This window comes from Arachis ipaensis, chromosome B10 (assembly GCF_059453495.1).
Source record: "Arachis ipaensis isolate K30076 ecotype BB chromosome B10, ASM5945349v1, whole genome shotgun sequence".
NCBI classification, from domain to species: Eukaryota; Viridiplantae; Streptophyta; class Magnoliopsida; order Fabales; family Fabaceae; genus Arachis; species Arachis ipaensis.
The window spans coordinates 77930057-77943400 of record NC_142435.1 but is presented as its reverse complement, the minus strand read 5'-3'; the positions used below and the strand labels follow the sequence as shown (position 1 = coordinate 77943400).

Genomic DNA, 13344 nt, shown 5'->3' with positions numbered 1-13344 from the left:
TCTACATTCTAGTGAAAACTCTTCTCTATCTCTTGCGGAATAAGGAATTTTATTTGAAATATTTATCTCTTTTGTAGGATCTTTTAATTTAATACTTACTAATTCGTTATTTGTATTTTTAATATCTAAAGGATTTTCAGCACAAATTTCATCCAAAAGTTCTTCTATCTTTATTTCAAGATTATTTTTTGGGATATTTATCTGAAAGTATAAATTTAAATAACATGTCTCTAATATAGAAAATATTTTAAATTTTAAGATCTTATCTATAGTAGTAGTCGGTATTTTTATACGTTTTGATTTTTGATTTATTGAAGAATCGTGTGGAGCTTTTAAAACTATATATGTTAATTCTTGAATGAATGGATGATATAGCTTTAAAAAATTATTTTCTATGATAAAATCCATTCCAGAATCTAACATATATATAGATGGAACAATGAACCTATAATTTTGAATAAAGATTTCAACCATCTCTGCTTTTTGGTCAATTTTTTGTATTGATTTGTCAGCTATTCTAACTCTTAATGGTTTCTTTAATTTTTTCCAATCAAGTTTTATATTTGAACTAGCAAAGCATTGTGTTGCTCCAGAATCTATGAAAGCATTTATAAACTTTTCTGTTATTTTTATAGTAATAAATGTAGCATTATTACTCAGTCTCTGAGTCTGTTTCCGAGACATATTCAAAAATATAGTCTAAGTTATCATCAAATTCTTCTAAAGGTTCCATGAAACAAGACTTAGCAATTTCTATTTGTTTAGTAAGATCCTTTTTATCCTTCTTTTTTGGACATTCATTTGCATAGTGTCCTTCTTCTTGGCAATACCAACATTTACAATTTTCTTTTTTATTCGGGAAATAGTTATTTCTTTGTCTTTTGTTTTTATTATTATTTTCCTTTCTAAAATATCTCTTTTTTCTCCAGTTTGGATAGTATTTTCTTTTTCTAAATTGATATTTTCTTTTTCTTTAAAAATTTTTATTAAGACCATATTTTTGAGGTATCTGGTATGCGAAATTGCTACTCAGGTTGTGAATTGTTATTCGAAATTGATTCCCTGGCAATGGCACCAAAAACGGATGCACAGGACCATGGTCTAAACATATCTTCACAACTTCGCATAACTAACCAGCAAGTGCACTGGGTCATCCAAGTAATACCTTACGTGAGTAAGGGTCGAATCCCACGGAGATTGTTGGTATGAAGCAAGCTATGGTCACCTTGTAAATCTCAGTCAGGCGGATATAAAATAATAATGGAGTTTTCGAAAGTAATATAATAAAATAGGGATAGAAATACTTATGTAAATCATTGGTGAGAGTTTCAGATAAGCGAATAGAGATGCTTTCGTTCCTCTGAACCTCTGCTTTCCTGCTATCTTCATCCAATCAGTCTTACTCCTTTCCATGGCTGGCTTTATGTGATACATCACCACTGTCAATGGCTACTTTCGGTCATCTCTCGGAAAAATGATCCAATGCCCTGTCACGGCACGGCTAATCGTCTGGAGGCATCACCCTTGTCAGTGGCTTCATCTTATCCTCTCAGTGAAAATGGTCAACGCACCCTGTCACGGCACGGCTATTCATCTATCGGTTCTCGATCATGCTGGAATAGGATTTACTATCCTTTTGCGTCTGTCACTAACGCCCAGTAATCGCGAGTTTGGAGCTCGTCACAGTCATTCATTCATTGAATCCTACTCGGAATACCACAGACAAGGTTTAGACCTTCCGGATTCTCTTGAATGCCGCCATCATTCTAGCTTACACCACGAAGATTCCGATTAAGAGATCTAAGAGATACTCATTCAATCTAATGTAGAACGGAAGTGGTTGTCAGGCCCGCGTTCATAGGGAATGATGATGATTGTCACGTTCATCACATTCAGGTTGAAGTGCGAATGAATATCTTAGAAGCGAAATAAGATGAATTGAATAGAAAACAGTAGTACTTTGCATTAATCTTTGAGGAACAGCAGAGCTCCACACCTTAATCTATGGAGTGTAGAAACTCTATCGTTAAAAATACATAAGTGAAAGTCCAGGCATGGCCGAGAGGCCAGCCCTCAAACGTGATCTAAGATAGCATACAACTGATCAAAGATACCTAATACAATAGTAAAAGGTTCTATTTATAATAAACTAGCTACTAGGGTTTACAGAAGTAAGTAATTGATGCATAAATCCACTTCCGGGGCCCACTTGGTGTGTGCTTGGGCTGAGCTTGAGTGTTGCACGTGTAGAGGTCCTTCTTGGAGTTGAACGCCAGCTTTTGTGCCAGTTTGGGCGTTCAACTCTGGTTTTGGCTCCTTTTCTGGCGCTGGACGCTAGATTTGGGCAGAAAGCTGGCGTTGAACGCCAGTTTACGTCATCTATTCTTGGCCAAAGTATAGACTATTCTATATTGCTGGAAAGCCCTGGATGTCTACTTTCCAACGCAATTGGAAGCGTGCTATTTCGAGTTTTGTAGCTCCAGAAAATCCACTTTGGGTTCAGGGAGGTCAGAATCCAACAGCATCAGCAGTCCTTCTTCAACCTCTGAATCTGATTTTTGCTCAAGTCCCTCAATTTTAGCCAGAAAATACCTGAAATCACAGAAAAACACACAAACTCATAGTAAAGTCCAGAAATGTGAATTTAACATAAAAACTAATGAAAACATCCCTAAAAGTAACTAGATCCTACTAAAAACATACTAAAAACAATGTCAAAAAGCGCATAAATTATCCGCTCATCACAACACCAAACTTAAATTGTTGCTTGTCCCCAAGCAACTGAAAATCAAATAGGATAAAAAGAAGAGAATATACTATAAATTCCAAACTATCAATGAAACATAGCTCCAATCAAATGAGCAGGACTTATAGCTTTTTGCCTCTTGAATAGTTTTGGCATCTCACTTTATCCATTGAGGTTCAGAATGATTGGCATCTATAGGAACTCAGAGTTCAGATAGTGTTATTGATTCTCCTAGTTCAGTATGATGATTCTTGAACACAGCTTTTTTTTGAGTCTTGGTCGTGGCCCTAAGCACTTTGTTTTCCAGTATTACCACCGGATACATAAATGCCACAGACACATAATTGGGTGAACCTTTTCAGATTGTGACTCAGCTTTGCTAGAGTCCCCAATTAGAGGTGTCCAGGGTTCTTAAGCACACTCTTTTTTTTGCTTTGGACCTTGACTTTAACCGCTCAGTTTCAAGTTTTCACTTGACACCTTCACGCCACAAGCACATGGTTAGGGACAGCTTGGTTTAGCCGCTTAGACTAGGATTTTATTCCTTTAGGCCCTCCTATCCACTGATGCTCAAAGCCTTGGGATCCTTTTTATTTGCCCTTGCCTTTTGGTTTTAAGGGTTATTGGCTTTTTGCTCTTGCCTCTTGGTTTTAAGAGCTTTTGGCTTTTTCTGCTTGCTTTTTCTTTTTCTTTCTATTTATTTTTTTTTCGCCTATATTTTTTTTTCTGCAAGCTTTGTTCTTTGCTGCTTTTTCTTGCTTCAAGAATCATTTTTATGATTTTTTAGATTATCAAATAACATGTCTCCTTGTCATCATTCTTTCAAGAGCCAACATATTTAACATTCTTAAACAACTTCAAAAGACATATGCACTGTTCAAGCATTCATTCAGAAAACAAGAAGCATTGTCACCACATCAATATAATCAAACTAAGTTCAAGGATAAATTCGAAACTCATGTACTTCTTGTTCTTTTGAATTAAAACATTTTTCATTTAAGAGAGGTGATGGATTCATAGGACATTCATAACTTTAAGACAAAGTCACTAACTACTAATGATCATGTAATGAAGACATAAACATAGATAAGCACATAACATAGAAAACGAAAAAAACAGAGAATAAGAACAAGGAATGAGTCCACCTTAGTGATGGTGGCGTTTCCTTCTTGAGGAACCAATGATGTCCTTGATCTCTTCTATGTCTCTTCCTTGTCTTTGTTGCTCCTCCCTCATTGCTTTTTGATCTTCTCTTATTTCATGAAGGATGATGGAGTGCTCTTGATGTTCCACCCTTAGTTGCTTTCAATAATTGTGTGGAAGAAAATGTATCCCCTGAGGTATCTCAGGGATCTCTTGATTTGCAATCAAATGTTCTACCACTGAGCTATAGACCCTTGATGGAAGCTTTTGTCTTCCCTTTCCTCTTTCTAGAGGTTTCTCTGGCCTTAGGTGCCATCAATGGTTATGGAAAAAACAAAAAAAAAGCTATGCTTTTACCACACCAAACTTAGAATGTTGCTCGCCCTCGAGCAAAAGAAGAAAGAATAGAAGAAGAAGAAGAAGAAGATATAGAGGAGATGGATGGATGTGTGTATTCGGCCATATGGGTGGGATTGGGTGGGAGAGAGATGTTGAATTTTGAAGGTAGTGGGTGTATGGATGTGAGTGGTAATTGGAAAACAGAAGGGATGATCATGAATGGAAAGAGAGATGATGAGGTAGGTGGGGATCCTGTGGGGTCCACAGATCCTGAGGTGTCAAGGCATTTACATCCCTGCACCAATTTAGACATGTAAAATGCCCTTGCACACAACTCTGGGCGTTCAGCGCCAGGTTGGTGCCCATTTTGGGCGTTCAACGCCCATTTGTTGCCATTTCTGGCGTTGAACGCCAGAACCATGCTTGTTCTGGGCATTCAGCGCCAGAATGCTGCCCATTTTGGGCGTTCAGCGCCAGAACCATGCTCTGTTCTGGCGTTGAACGCCAGGCAGATGCTCCTCCAGGGTGTGATTTTTCTTCTGCTGTTTTTGACTATATTTTCAATTTTTATATTTATTTTGTGGGCTCTCATGGAACCTCACAGATGTTCAGAGCATTGTTGAAACTCTCCAACACCAAACTTAGAGTTTGACTGTGGGGGCTTGGGTTGACTCTGTTTTGAGAGAAGCTTTTCATGCTTCCTCTCTATGGTTGCAGAGGGAGATCCTTGAGTTTTAAACACAAGGGAGTCCTCATTCCATTGAAGGACTAGTTCACCTCTGTCAACATCAATCATAGCTCTTGCTGTGGCCAGGAAAGGTCTTCCTAGGATGATGGATTAATCCTCTTCCTTTCCAGTATCCAGGACTATGAAATCAGCAGGGATGTAAAGGCCTTCAACCTTTACTAATACGTCCTCTACTTGTCCATATGCCTGTTTTCTTGAATTGTCTGCCATCTCTAATGAGATTCTAGCAGCTTGCACCCCATAGATTCCCAGTTTCTCTATTACAGAGAGGGGCATGGGGTTTATTCCTGAACCAAGGTCACACAGAGCCTTAAAGATCATGGTGCCTATGGTACAAGGTATTATGAACTTCCCAGGATCCTGTCTCTTCTGAGGCAATGCCAGTTGATCCAGGTCACTTAGTTCATTGATGAACAAGGGAGGTTCAACTTCCCAAGTATCAATGCCAAATAATTTGGCATTTAGCTTCATGATTGCACCAAGGAACTTGGCAGTTTGCTCTTCAGTAACATCCTCATTCTCTTCAGAAGAGGAATACTCATCAGAGCTCATGAAGGGCATAAGGAGGTTCAATGGAATCTCTATGGTCTCTAGATGAGTCTCAAATTCCTTTGGTTCCTCAGAGGGAAGCTCCTTATTGGTCACTGGGCGTCCCAGGAGGTCTTCCTCCTTGGGATTCACGTCCTCCTCTCCCTCATTGGGTTCGGCCATTTTGCTTATGTTAATGGCCTTGCACTCTCCTTTTGGATTCTCTTCTGTATTGCTTGGGAGAGTACTGGGAGGGATTTCAGTGATCCTTTTACTCAGCTAGCCCACTTGTGCTTCCAAATTTCTAATGGAAGACCTTGTTTCATTCATGAAACTCACAGTGGCCTTGGACAGATCAGAGACTAAGTTTGCCAGATTAGAAGTATTTTGTTTAGAGTTCTCTGTCTGTTGCTGAGTGGATGATGAAAAAGGTTTATTATTGTTAAACCTGTTTCTTCCACCATTATTAAAGCCTTGTTGAGGCTTTTGATCCTTCCATGAGAAATTTGGATGATTTCTCCATGATGAGTTATAGGTGTTTCCATAAGGTTCACATAAGTAATTCACCACTGCTATTGCAGGGTTCTCAGGATTATAAGCTTCTTCTTCATAAGAAGCCTCGTGAGTACTATTGGATGCAGCTTGCATTCCATTCAGACTCTGAGAGATCATATTGACTTGCTGAGTCAATATTTTATTCTGAGCCAATATGGCATTCAGAGTGTCAGTCTCAAGAACTCCCTTCTTCATAGGCGTCCCATTATTCACAGGATTCCTTTCAGAAGTGTACATGAATTGGTTATTTGCAACCATGTCAATGAGTTCTTGAGCTTCTGCAGGCGTTTTCTTTAGGTGAATGGATCCACCTGCAGAAGTATCCAATGACATCTTTGATAACTCAGATAAACCATCATAGAATATATCCAGGATGGTCCATTTTGAAAGCATGTCAGAAGGACACTTTTTGGTCAGTCCTTTGTATCTCTCCCAAGCTTCATAGAGGGATTCACCTTCTTTCTGTCTGAAGGTTTGAACATCCAATCTGAGCTTGCTCAGCTTTTGAGGAGGAAAGAACTTGGCTAAGAAAGCCTTGACCAGCTTATCCCAAGAGTTCAGGCTATCCTTGGGTTGAGAATCCAACCACACTCTAGCTCTGTCTCTTACAGCAAAAGGAAAAAGCATGAGCTTGTAGACTTCAGGATCTACTCCATTAGTCTTAACAGTATCACATATCTGCAAGAATTCAGTTAAGAACTGAAAAGGATCTTCAGATGGAAGTCCATGAAACTTGCAGTTCTGCTGCATCAGAGAAACTAATTGAGGTTTCAGCTCAAAGTTGTTTGCTCCAATGGCAGGAATGGAGATGCTTCTTCCATGTAAATTGGAATTAGGTGCAGTAAAGTCACCAAGCATCATCCTTGCATTATTATTATTTTCGGCTGCCATCTCCTCTTCCTGTTCGAAAATTTCTGAAAGGTTATCTCTGGATTGTTGTAATTTAGCTTCTCTTAATTTTCTCTTCAGAGTCCTTTCAGGTTCTGGATCTGCTTCAACAAGAATGTTCTTGTCCTTGCTCCTGCTCATATTACAAAGAAGAGGGCACAAAAAAATAATAATAATAGAGATCCTTTATACCACAGTATAGGGATCCTTGTGTTAGTGGGAGAAAAGAGGGAGACAAAGAATGTAATGTAATGGAAGAAACACAACTGTGAGGAGGGTATAGATGTGAGATGAGATGTTAGTAGATGAATAAATAAATAGAATAAGATGGGAGAGGGAGAATTTTCGAAAATAATTTTTGAAAAAGAGTTAGTGATTTTTGAAAATGGTTTTTGAAAAAGTTTAGTAATTTTCGAAAAATTTTGAAATCAAAAATAAAAATAATTAGTTAATTAAAAAGAAATTTTTGAAAAAGGGGGAAGATATTTTCGAAAATAGAGAGAGAGAGTTAGTTAGGTAGTTTTGAAAAAGTTAGGAAACAAATAAAAAGTTAGTTAGTTAGTTGAAACAAATTTTGAAAAGATAAGAAGTTGGGAAGTTAGAAAAGATATTTTGAAATCAAATTTTTGAAAAAGATATGATAAGAAGATATTTTGAAAAGATATGATTGAAATTAGTTTTTGAAAAAGATTTGATTTTTAAAATCTCAATTAATGACTTGATTCACAAGAAATCACAAGATATGATTCTAGAACTTAAAGTTTGAATCTTTCTTAACAAGTAAGTAACAAACTTGAAATTTTTGAATCAAAACATTAATTGATTATGTTATTTTCAAAAATTTGATATAAAAATAAGAAAAAGATTTTTGAAAAATATTTTTAGAATTTTCGAAAATAACTAAGAAAAATGAAAAAGATTTGATTTTTGAAAAAGATTTTGAAAAAGATAAGATTTTTAAATTGAAAATTTGATTTGACTCATAAAAACAACTAGATTTTAAAAATTTTTGAAAAAGTCAAATCTAATTTTCGAAATTATGAGAGAAAAGAGGGAAAGATATTTTTTTTTTGATTTTTTGAGTTTTTATGATGAGAGAGAAAAAACATGAAAATTATGCAATGCATGAATTTTTTAGATCAAAACATGTGATGCATGCAAGAATGCTATGAATGTCAAGATGAACACCAAGAACACTATGAAGATCATGATGAACATCAAGAACACATTTTTGAAAAATTTTTAATGCAAAGAAAACATGCAAGACACCAAACTTAGAATTCTTTAATGCTTAGGCACTAAGAATTCAAGAATGCATATGAAAAACAAGAAAAGACACAAAACGTGCAAATGCAAAGATCAAACAAGAAGACTTACCAAGAACAACTTGAAGATCATGAAGAACACTATGAATGCATGAAGTTTTCGAAAAATGCAAGATGCACATGCAATTGACACCAAACTTATAACATGACTCAAGACTCAAACAAGAAACACAAAAAATATTTTTGATTTTTATGATTTTCTAATTTTTTTGTATTTTTATTATTTTTTTTTCCGAAAATTATTTTGAAAAATAAAAATAAGGATTCCAAAATTTTTAATATGAATTCCAGGAATCTTGCCATGTTAGTCTTAAAGCTCCAATCAAAGGGTCAGGCATGGCTTAATAGCCAGCCAAGCTTTAATAAAAATTTGAGTGTAATTCAGACATGATAAGCTTAACATGCTCTATCCAAAAGAATTAGACATGGCTTTACAGCCAGCCATGCTTCACATGCTTCATGAAACACTAGAATTCATTCTTAAAAATTCTGAAGAAAAATATATTTTTGAAAACATTTTTTTCTTCGAAAACAGATGAGAAAATTTTTGAAAGATTTTTGAAAAATTTTTGAAAACAAAACAAAAAGAAAATTACCTAATCTGAGCAACAAGATGAACCGTCAGTTGTCCAAACTCGAACAATCCCCGGCAACGGCGCCAAAAACTTGGTATGCGAAATTGCTACTCAGGTTGTGAATTGTTATTCGAAATTGATTCCCTGGCAATGGCACCAAAAACGGATGCACAGGACCATGGTCTAAACATATCTTCACAACTTCGCATAACTAACCAGCAAGTGCACTGGGTCGTCCAAGTAATACCTTACGTGAGTAAGGGTCGAATCCCACGGAGATTGTTGGTATGAAGCAAGCTATGGTCACCTTGTAAATCTCAGTCAGGCGGATATAAAATAATAATGGAGTTTTTGAAAGTAATATAATAAAATAGGGATATAAATACTTATGTAAATCATTGGTGAGAGTTTCAGATAAGCGAATAGAGATGCTTTCGTTCCTCTGAACCTCTGCTTTCCTGCTATCTTCATCCAATCAGTCTTACTCCTTTCCATGGCTGGCTTTATGTGATACATCACCACTGTCAATGGCTACTTTCGGTCATCTCTCGGGAAAATGATCCAATGCCCTGTCACGGCACGGCTAATCGTCTGGAGGCATCACCCTTGTCAATGGCTTCATCTTATCCTCTCAGTGAAAATGGTCAACGCACCCTGTCACGGCACGACTATTCATCTGTCGGTTCTCGATCATGCTGGAATAGGATTTACTATCCTTTTGCGTCTGTCACTAATGCCCAGCAATCGCGAGTTTGGAGCTCGTCACAGTCATTCATTCATTGAATCCTACTCGGAATACCACAGACAAGGTTTAGACCTTCCGGATTCTCTTGAATGCCGCCATCATTCTAGCTTACACCACGAAGATTCCGATTAAGAGATCTAAGAGATACTCATTCAATCTAATGTAGAACGGAAGTGGTTGTTAGGCACGCGTTCATAGGGAATGATGATGATTGTCACATTCATCACATTCAGGTTGAAGTGCGAATGAATATCTTAGAAGCGAAATAAGATGAATTGAATAGAAAACAGTAGTACTTTGCATTAATCTTTGAGGAACAGCAGAGCTCCACACCTTAATCTATGGAGTGTAGAAACTCTACCGTTAAAAATACATAAGTGAAAGTCCAGGCATGGCCGAGAGGCCAGCCCTCAAACATGATCTAAGATAGCATACAACTGATCAAAGATACCTAATACAATAGTAAAAGGTTCTATTTATAATAAACTAGCTACTAGGGTTTACAGAAGTAAGTAATTGATGCATAAATCCACTTTCGGGGCCCACTTGGTGTGTGCTTGGGCTGAGCTTGAGTGTTGCACGTGTAGAGGTCCTTCTTGGAGTTGAACGCCAGCTTTTGTGCCAGTTTGGGCGTTCAACTCTGGTTTTGGCTCCTTTTCTGGCGCTGGACGCCAGATTTGGGCAGAAAGCTGGCGTTGAACACCAGTTTACGTTGTCTATTCTTGGCCAAAGTATGAACTATTATATATTTCTGGAAAGCCCTGGATGTCTACTTTCCAACACAATTGGAAGCGTGCCATTTCGAGTTCTGTAGTTCCAGAAAATTCACTTTGAGTGCAGGGAGGTCAGAATCCAACAGCATCAGCAGTCCTTCTTCAATCTCTGAATCTGATTTTTGCTCAAGTCCCTCAATTTCAGCCAGAAAATACCTGAAATTACAGAAAAACACACAAACTCATAGTAAAGTCCAGAAATGTGAATTTAACATAAAAACTAATGAAAACATCCCTAAAAGTAACTAGATCCTACTAAAAACATACTAAAAACAATGTCAAAAAGCGTATAAATTATCCGCTCATCAGTATCTCTTCATTATCTTGACAGCAAATTCTAATTATATTTGCAAATCTTTTTTGAGTTGCTTCTTGCATACAACATTCTTGTATTTCCTCTCTTATTGCAGAGGTTGCTCCACCAAAGTTATTTTCAATTGTTCCTCTATTTATTTCTCTTATAAATCTTTCCATTATAAATTCATTAGCAGGATATGGAAGTTTTGTTATATACATACTAAGATAATGATTTTTATCTTCTTCTTTTAATTTGTAATAATGTATTCTATATTCACATATATAAGACTCCACATTACATAGATCATATATCTGAATATTAGCTAAATGGTTTTTTGCTTCTTGATATTCTTTATTATAAACTTCTTGTCTATGATCTATAATATTTTTTCCAAAAAATTCTTTATATAGAATCATCATTATATATAATATCTTATCATAAGCTGTAGTTTTTGTTGCTAATTCTTCTATTATTTGGTTTTCTATTGATGTCATATAATCTCTTATAGTTCCTTTAGTATGAAACCCTATGTAATTCCAAATATCTCTTCCAGACAATTCACTAAGTTTTGGATTAGTAAAGGCTTCTAATAAAAAGGAATTCAACCAATTTTCGAAAATTTCTTTTTCGTTCTTTTTACAGTCTAAATCGAGCATTCTTTCTCCTTCCATTTCCTGGATTTTAGGAACATATTTTGATGGTATTTTTGTATATTTTGAATCTTTATTTATAAAACCTTTTTTAAAATCATAATTATCAAAACCTGTTTCCCATTTAAATTGAGATTGATTATCCTTAGATGTTCCAGCTTCATTTTTTACTTGTATTGGAATTGCTGGTTCTTCGTCACTTGAATAATCTAGGATGTGTTCTTCATTTTCTATATTTTCAGAATTTACTAATTCTTCTTCTATTTGAAAACCATGTTCCATAATATTATTTTCTTGAGCCATTTTTAATTGTTTAAAAAGCATTGTTACTTCTTCTAATCTTTCCTCAATATTCATAATTTTAGTGGTGGTTTTACTTTTAAATCTGTTATGTTGATTATATTTTGAAATTTTTCTTCTTTGGGATTCTCTTTTTCCTTATTTCTTTGAAATTTTATGGATACTAATATTTCTTCAAGCATATCTACTATAGAATTTAATTGTGGGTTAAAAGTATGGTAAAGATGTGGGAAATCATTTCCATGGTAACATTTTTTAGAAATTCCATGTGAAAAATAAGTTTTTTCAGGTTTTTGAAGTCCTTCAATAAAACTTATAGTAAAATAAAGATTTTGAGAAAAATCATTTTGTATTGATTTTAAGAATTCGGTGTCATTACAGTTAACATTAGTTAAAATCATTAATTTTTGATCTATTAATTTTGATAACTTAATTATTTCTTCTCTTAAATCTTCTAATTTACTTTTTTCCATTAGGTGACGCTTTTCTTTGTGAAAAGCTACGGTTTTAAGTGAAAAGTGTGGCTTTGGAAAGTGTAGTTTAGTAAGCAAATCTTTAAATCTGTATGACTTTTGATCTGTACCCTATAATTCACTTAATAATAATAATAATAATAATAATAATAATAATAATAATAATAATAATAATAATAATAATAATAATAATAATAATAATAATAATAATAATAATAATAATAATAATAATAATGGTTTAGATTTTGGCAAATTATCAAGCTGTTTTACATTAATTTTTTTCTATACATGTTTATTAATTATATTTTTCTTTCTATAAAAATACTGTAACAACTCAATTTTCTGACGAAGTAACTTTTTACTAAAACTATAGTGGAGCAGACATCTCAATTAATAATAATATAATATTATTATTATTATATTATTATTTTACTTAATTTGATACAAATTGAGATAAATTTAATACATTACAAAAGATGCGGTAAATAGCAGCGGCTATTTAGTGGTGGTTGGTCGAGCCACGGCTATCTCTCGATTTTGTGACAGTTGTAGCGACAAATCTGGTAAACGCTGCTAATTTGTTTTTAAACACCCATGTCGCTCTGTCCTTCAATTTTATTATCTTTTCTTTCTCAAGACAAACCAAATTTAACTCTAGCCCTCAACCATTCTGTCATTCTCAAACCTTCAGATCCTACCAAACTTAGGTTTGTCGCTGCTACCTTGTCACAAGCACCATTTTCCATTCGAAAAAAGCATTGCTTCTGCCAGATTCGAGGTAGTCATCGTGCTCCTCTGCTCTGTCTCTTCTGCCAGATTTACTCGCGATCTCCCCCTACACAGTGTGTGGTTCAATTAGGATGCAGCTGCACGAGAGTTCTACCACTGTCACTTTTAGCCTCGCCACAAGCACTACCTATCATAGGTTCAGACCAGTCTTACCTAATCTTTGACGTCCATGCCTGCTCCTTCAAATCCGCTGCCAAAAGCTCCTCCTCCTTAGAGCATTGCAGATCCAAACTCCACGCTTATGTTCTAAAACAAGGTGAGTGGCTTGAAATTTGTCCCTAATTATGCTAGTTGTGTTTCACAAGTCTAATATCTATTTTAGGTAAATGATTGTTGTGCTAAAATCTGTTGCAAAATGGTTACAAGTTTCTTTCTAAATGATTGTTGTGCTAAAATTTGTCAGTGAATCATTATTGTACAATCACCCAATTATGCATTATCATTTAATAGAAATGTTTTACTCTAATAA

At 35.3% G+C, this 13344-nt stretch overlaps 1 non-coding gene across 1 annotated transcript; it reads left to right on the top strand.

The window, feature by feature from the left end:
• Nucleotides 1-6450: 6450 nt before the first annotated feature.
• LOC148580520 (small nucleolar RNA R71) lies at nucleotides 6451-6554 on the top strand. Its single transcript, XR_015896546.1, has one exon. It is a non-coding gene; the product is annotated as a small nucleolar RNA R71 (small nucleolar RNA).
• The last annotated feature ends 6790 nt before the right edge of the window (nucleotides 6555-13344 follow it).